Source organism: Theropithecus gelada, chromosome X (genome assembly GCF_003255815.1).
Source record: "Theropithecus gelada isolate Dixy chromosome X, Tgel_1.0, whole genome shotgun sequence".
Classification (NCBI taxonomy): Eukaryota; Metazoa; Chordata; class Mammalia; order Primates; family Cercopithecidae; genus Theropithecus; species Theropithecus gelada.
The window spans coordinates 40,099,280-40,107,228 of NC_037689.1; the positions used below are offsets into that span (position 1 = coordinate 40,099,280).

The window sequence follows — 7,949 nt, forward strand, 5'->3', positions numbered from 1 at the left end:
AAGTTATCCCAGCCCAGACGAGGCAAAGTCAACCTCCCTCCTCGGCCCCGCCGCCCACCGTGACGCCTCCCGGGCCCCAGCCCAGCGCTACCTAAGGCAGGGAGGATGCGCCGGAGGGCGCTGTCCGCGCTGCAGGCAAGGGGACGGATGGAAGCTATCGGCCGGGCGCCCAAACCCCGCAGCGGCGAAGGGGCCCCGGGGCAGCGTGAGGGGAAGCGCGAGAGCGGCTTACGGGCGTCCGCGGAGGGCGCCTGGGGCGGGAGACCGAAGCGCGAGGCCGAGCTGCGATGGGACATCGGCGGGATCGTAAGGGGGCGTTCCTCGCACGGGACGCGCGCAGATGGCTTCTCCCCGCCCGCCCACGGACAACGGTCAGGGTCCGGGAGACAGCTCCGCTTCTCCATTCCTTACGGGGCCCGGAATCATCACGTACCTCCAGTCTCGTCGGTGAAAACAACGAAATTCTGTCCCACCGATCGCGCGAGCCGGCACCGAGCTTCACACCGCCGCCGCCATGTTTGAGAAGCCGCGCGCGGAGCCGCGCATGCCCCGCAACCGCCACCGCCGCCCCGCCCCCCGCGCGGCCGACCCGCGTGCCCTGCGGTTGCTGCGAGCACGCCCTTTGACCGCCGCCTCGTGCTGGGCCCGAGTCGGGGTCAAGCCAAGCGCCACCGCAGGCAGTGGCGGACCGTGAGACACTGTGAGCCCGGGAAAGCCCTTGCCACTTTGCCTCCTACCCCCCACGCCTATGCCAAATGAAAAACCAATCGCAGCCCAAGCACCCGAGGCCGTGGGGAGCCCCTCGATGGGACCCCGGGTTCCGCGTCAAGTTCCATCCCAGGAACTCGCTCCCCTTCGCTGTCGCCTTCGAATCCTGGCCACCACCCACCCTGGCCACGCACCCGAAAAGCAGGCGCTTCCCTCGGAACTCAAGCAAGTTCGAGGAGCAGGGAGAAGCAGCTGGTTACAGCAGCTTAAGCAAAGCCACCGCTTGGCGGGTTGCAGCATAGTCCTTGAAACTGGGTTGGGTTTTTTTTTGTTTTTTTTTTTTTTCCATGAGTTTTTGCCACGCATTCCCCTCCCAGCTTCACTCTCTGGATTTCGTTCTTCCTCTAAACCCAGGGTTGAGCTAACGGGAACTAGATGAACCCGCAGAGGGAAATCACTTGCTCACTGACTCAGGAGCATCCCCGAGAGTGCATTTTGGGGTCCCTTCTGCCCGCTGCCTTTCCCACCAGGCAGGGCCCATAGCGCAAGTGGAGGTCGCACCAAGGAGGGGGCGTAAAAATCGCTTCAAAACGACCAGCGAATCTCTCAGCACAAATTACAGCAAACAGAATGCCGGAGAAAAACATCTGTCCCTCGTTCTGAGGTTAGGTATAAGCTGATTTCAAACTTTTGTTTGAAAACTAATACAACGTGCTATGTTAGCCAAAAACAAACCATTGGTAGGGCTTCTCTCTAGAACTCTTTCCAAAGCTGGGTGTAGGTTTTGCATCTGTGATCACCTAACTTAGTGCAGAGGGCATGAAATACTTTTTAAATCATAATTTGGAAATCAGAGCTTAAAACTAAAAAAAAACTCCTGTGAAATATGTCCATTGTCTACAACGCAGGGTAGAATTTTCCAGTTGCAGCTTCTGCAGTATTAAGCAAAAGTCAAAGTGTTTATTGTATCTAAACATTGGCAAGTGGCACAGAATCAAATGGCTCTATTATTTTAATCCCTTAAAAATGAAAAACTAAATGTTAATGCCAAATTCAAGTAAACTTTAAGGGGAAAATAAAAAGACTAGGTTGATGATATGCAAATATTAGAGTGAGATTTGGTCCTATCAATTCTATAATATATATCACATAGGAGAAAATGTTGACGTGTTCTAAGATGAAGGTTCAAACATGTTTTTTGTTTTGTTTTGTTTTTTGAGACGAGTCTCGTTTTGTCGGCCAGGCTGGAGAGCGGTGGCAGATATCGGCTCACTGCAACCTCCGCCTCCCAGGTTCAAGTGATCCTCCTGCCTTAGCCTTCCGAGTAGCTGGGACTACAGGCGCATGCCACTACGCCAGGCTAATTTTTTGTATTTTTAGTAGAGACGGGGTTTCACCGTGTTAGCCAGGATGGTCTCGATCTCCTGACCTCATGATCCGCCTGCCTCTTGCCTCCCAAAGTGCTGGAATTACAGGCGTGAGCCACCGTGCCCGGCCCAAACATGTTTTTAAAAGCCAGAAAGAGGCCGGACACGGTGGCTTACGCCTGTAATCCCAGCACTTTGGGAGGCCGAGGCGAGTGGATCACCTGAGGTCGGGAGTTGGAGACCAGCCTGATCAACATGGAGAAACCCTGTCTCTACTAAAAGTACAAAATATTAGCCGGGCATGGTGGCACGCGCCTGTAGTCCCAGCTACTCGGGAGAATCGCTTGAACCCGGGAAGCGGAGGTTGCCGTGAGCCGAGATCGCGCTTATTACCCTCCAGCCTGGGCAACAAGAGCGAAACTCCGTCTCAAAAAAAAAAAAAAAAAAAAGCCAGAAGGAGATCTTTAACGGAAAGAAATTAAACAGAAGTTTAATCTAAACAAACCCTTATTATGGGCACCAGCAGGGCTGAGGAGGACTTAAATTCTTAATTAGTGGCCACTGTCCTTCTAATCCCGATGCGATGCAAATATTTGAAATTCATCTCTACATTCTATGTATGAAAGATTTATATGGGACTCCGTCTCAAAAAAAAAGAAAGATTTACTTTGGCTTATCACTTATACCTTTTTTACTTCTATGGACTCTATTAAATTGTAGGAATACTACTATGATTGCAGAATTGCCTGACTCACTGATGCCTAATTTTTCATATTTATCTTAACATGAAATTACTGAAGCCCTTACTCTAAAAATGAAATTTGAATTATCTATCCTAGAACATCTTCTCAGTTACTATCCTCACCAAAGGATTTATAGAAGTGTGACTCTTTGTTATATTAAATCCGAGTTATCCATAATAACAATAGCTACCATTTGTTGAACATGTGCTGAGAATCACGCCAGTCTCTTTACAGATAAATTTCCAATATTTGCAATGTTCTTTCACAACTTTCCTATGGGGTAGATACTCATTCCCATTTTACAGATGAGGAAAATAAATTACTACACAGCAAATAAGTGGCAGTTCGCTTCTGAATACATTAATATATTCAAATATGTCCTAATAATTCCTTCCACCCTTATCATCATTTATGCTTTTATCCACTATGTATATAAAGTTTTCAATAATAATTATTTTATTATACCCTGCTTTTCCCTTTGCCAAAATAAATTTGAGACAGCTTTTTCATAATGTTAACACAGGTTGGAACATCACTGTTTCTCTTACGTTATATGTAAGTGTCTTGCACATAGTAAGAATTTGGCAAATATTAGTTGAATAAGTGAATGGATGAATGGATAAATGAATACCTACTATTATTATGTTCAATTAACTTTGCCTAGAAAACATGAAAATAAAGAGACTGTGAACTGAAAGAGTAAGAACTAAAGCTGGTGAAATTCACGTTTTCATGATATATTTTTCAAGCCTCAGATTTGCTCCTGTGAATTTGCTCCTATAGTTCTCCTGATTTGGCCCCAAACCTGTGACAACCTTCAAAAAGACACATCACCCCACCCAGTCCAAGTCCAGGGCAAAATACTACTGTATTTCAAGTGTGTTTTATTACTTCCTTTTGTACCTTTTTTAGAGTTCAATATTAGAGTGAAAAGATACTCTTCCCTAGATAAGCAAGTTTAATCTAGATCTTCATCAGTACACATGCTTATATTGAAACAATATCGGCCAGGCGCAGTGACTCACACCTGTTATCCCCCCACTTTGGGAGGCCAAGGCAGGTGGATCACCTGAGGTCAGGAGTTTGAGACCAGCCTGGCCAACATGGCAAAACCCCATCTCTACTAAAAATACAAAAATTAGCTGGGTGGCATGGCGAGTGCCTGCAATCCCAGCTACTTTAGAGTCTGAGGCAGGAGAATCGCTTGAACCCGGGAGGTGGAGGCTGCAGTGAGCCAAGATCGTGCCACTGCACTCCAGCCTGGGCGACAAGAACGAAACTCCATCTCAAAAAAAAAAAAAAGAAAAAAAGAAACAGTATAATTTGCATACATAAAGTTAACGTTTTAGGATTAGTGAGGACTCCCTCTAGTTTTCCCACTCAATGGGCATCTTTCTCCCTAAAACACAGAAGCCTAAGTCTGGCAGAGACTAGAGCTCCAAGTTGTAACTAGCAAATCCACTATTCATATTTTCACCTTAGTGTAAAAATCCATAGAATGGGTATTAAATAACTGATTGTTTAAAATAGTGACTTTACAAACATCTTCAGATCCTTTTCTCTAACAATTTGCCCTTTTTTTCCCCATTAAATCAAGAGCACATATCTGTAAGATATAAATTGTTTTCAGTATTATTGTTGCTTACAATAAACCTCTTTTTTTAACTTCAAAATAGTAGCTTCCCTGGAAAAAGATCAAGAAGTGAAGTGCAATAGGAAGACAGAGAAACTAGTCTAACAGGAAGGCATCGTATTCTAGCAAAAGGAGGTGGATGGGAGACCCTGTCTCTCGTCTGGAATCTCAAGTCTATCATTAGTCTATCTCAACTAACTATATTTCTTTAGAACCTTTCCATGCCTCAGATTGTTTTAATTTTTTTAATGGGGATAATAAAATCTGCTACATTTACTTCACAGATGGGAAAATACTAGTCAAATCTATCAGAAAACTACATGGTCTTTGCTTAACAAATCCCCACATTAAAAAAAAAAAAATTACATTAGCCTTTTACCAACAAAGTGCATGACACCTAAGCTGACTTTGGCCAACTCAAGTGTTTTATATGCTGTGAAAACTGGCATAACCTCAGTGAACACTACACTACATTTGACCATTATTACCTTCAGTCAGTCCTTCATTCAGTGATGTATTAAATGCTTACGTGTCACTCTGCCAGAAGTGGAAATACCAGAATAAATAAGACAGTTTGAATACTCCAGGAGTTTACACCCCATCCAAAGAGAAGACAGAGATAGATAGACATATGTTTTAAGATCTTCAGAGGAACTAGGATCTATTACCACACCCTTCACCATATCGAACCTTTTTAGATGTACCTATATTATATTTTTTGTATAACTAGATGAATGAATTTGCAGTTTACCAGCAACAACTGGCCTTTTGGACATTTCACTAAAACATTTATCATTTTGATTTTCATGCCTGTAATCCTAGCACTTTGGGAGACCAAGGCAAGTGGATCACTTGAGCCCAGGAGTTTGAGACCAGCATGGGCAATATGGCAAAACCTCACCTCTACAGAATAAATAAATACATACATACATACATAACACAAAAATTAGCTGGGCATGATGGTGCACGCCTATAGTCCCAGCTACTCAGGAGGCTGAGGTGGGAGGATGGCTTGAGCCCGGGGAGGTCGAGGCTGCAGTGAGCAAGATCATGCCACTGAATTCCAGCCTGGGTGACAGAGTGAGACCCTGTCTCAAAAAAAAAAAAATTTTTTTTTCATTTTACACCTTTTGTTCTGGTTATTCTCCATTTGAGTCCTTCCCCCTCCCCCATGCCCGTTCCTTCTAGGACCTCAGTTCTGGCAGTGACAGTGGCAGTGGCAGTACAATGACAGCTCCTGGCAGGGGTCCCCTTTTCACAGCTTTGGTTCTCACTGGGTCTTCAGGAAGGTGAGGGGTTGGTGGAGAAGCAGGTACACCTTCCAGCTTCCGCCAGTCCCTGGCTCCTTCAGCATCTCTTGCTAGTTCCCTTGAACCTACCCACACCTCTGTAAATAACCTAGTAAATTCAAAATAACCTATGACTACATCTTCTGTTTCTGCTGGGACCATTATTGAAACAGTTTTCTTTTCATATTTCAAGCCAACCAACTGTGGGGCTGGGAGCCTCAAGTATTTCTGTAAAGTGAGAATGTAGAGACCCGAGGCACTGTGTCTATAGCACTTAAAGATTTCACAGCCTGTTTTATGGAAGGCACTATAATACTATGAGCTAAGAGTGGATAAAACTGATTTGGAGAAAGTGTCTTAGAGTGAAGGTTAAAGAAGATAAGGTATGAAAAGCACCTAAATGCTATCTGGTTGATAACAGACACTCCACAAGTGTTAGTCCCTCATGTGCCTATTTTTTAAGAGGGTAAAAGAAGTGACATTTGAGTTGAGAGGGGAAGAATGCAGAGTTTGACAAACACAGAAGCGCGTAGAGAACGGCATGTGCACAAAGTAATGAACAGTCACTGCAGTGGCCAGGTGCAATGGCTCACGCCTGTAACCCCAGCACTTTGGGAGGCTGAGGCGAGTGAATTGCTTGAGCTCATGAGTTTGAGACCAGCCTGGGCATCATGGTGAAACCCCGTCTCTACCAAAAACACGAAAAATTAGCCAGGCGTGTGGTGTACACCTGTGGTTTCAGCTACTGGGGAGGCTGAGGCAGGAGAATCGCCTGAGCCTGAGAAGCAGAGGTTGCAGTGAGCCGAGATTGCGCCACTGCACTGCAGCCTCGGTGACAGAGTAAGACCCTGCCTCAAAAAATAATCATAAGAAGAAGGGGTCAATTTAGACAGGACTTGGAGTGCTATGCTAAGGTGTCTGAACTTCATTCTGTGGGGAATGGGGACCCATTGATGGTTATTAAGCAGAAAACTTGTAGAAACAGTTGCAAATCCCACCACCCCTCTAGCTGCTGCTACCACTCCGAGGGCTCTGCCCACCTCTCCTAGTGGAAACGTGATGTCTGCAAGAGCAACCAGAGATGGGATGAGCATTGACAGGGGGCCAGTGGCTCGAGCGAGCAGAGGCTGGGAACAGTCAGGGCAGTTCGAGTTTCATGGTCACAGGGAGAGTGATGCGCAGCACAGTAGGCAGCAAGCCAGCTAGATTAGCAATCCACAAGGCCAAGTGTGGTCTCATCCTTTTTTTTTCTTCAGTTGACGTTTAACCTACACACCGTAAAGTGCACAAATCATACATCTACAGCTTAATTTTTTACATATGCATACACCCATGTGCTGTCACCAACACCAAGTTATATACATTATTGGCTGCCCACGGTGCCTCACACCTGTACTCCAACACTTTGGGAAGCTGAGGCAGAAGGATCGCTTGAGGCCAGGAATTCGAGACCAGCCTGAGCAATATATCTCTCACTATACTTGGGACTACAGGTGCGCGCCACCATGGCCAGCTAATTTAAAAAATTAAATTAGCACATTTGTAGTCCCAAGCTACTCGAGAGGCTGAGGTGGAAGGATCCCTTGAGCCCAGAGTGCGATACTGCAATGAGCTGTGACCACGCCACTGCACTCCAGCCTGGGTGACAGAGCGAGACCCTGTCTCGAATAAATAAATAAACAAACAATCATTTCCAGTACCCCAGAAAATCTTCTCATGGTGCCTCCTGCTCGGGTAACCATCATTCTGATTTCTATCACTATAGATTAGTTTTGCCTGTTCCTGGATATGTTATCAATAGACTCGCATAATATGTCCTCTATTGAGGCTGGCTTCTTTCACTAAACATTATGTTCTTGACGTTCATCCCTGCTGGTAAAGCATCACCCTCATTTTAGGAAATGTTGCAGACAACTTCCCTGTACCCCTCTTCTTTTTTATTAAGGCTACTGTAATTTGCCTTCCAATTATTTTCTCCTCCTTCTTACGGTGAATTATCTTTCATTAAGGCCCCCAATTATATTAAACCTTAGTCATCTTAATAATGAAAGCTTTGCTTTAATTCATAGCCAACAGCAGTTTTCACCTTACACCTGTGCAGGGTATTATGTAGGTAAATTGTGGACCCTTCCTTCCCTTAGAGTCCTCGGCCTAAATACAGATTTGAGGCGGGGCATGGTGGCTCACACCTGTAATCCCAGCACTTTGG

At 45.4% G+C, this 7,949-nt stretch overlaps 1 protein-coding gene across 3 annotated transcripts in view; it reads right to left on the bottom strand.

The window, feature by feature from the left end:
• Positions 1-567, bottom strand: part of SCML2 (Scm polycomb group protein like 2) — a 116,515-nt gene extending 115,948 nt beyond the window's left edge. For all 3 annotated transcript variants that reach the window (XR_003117407.1, XM_025372338.1, XM_025372337.1), the window contains exon 1: positions 434-567. The gene's annotated coding sequence lies outside the window, so the exon portion shown is untranslated. The remainder of the gene's footprint in view (positions 1-433) is intronic.
• Between the last annotated feature and the right edge of the window lie 7,382 nt (positions 568-7,949).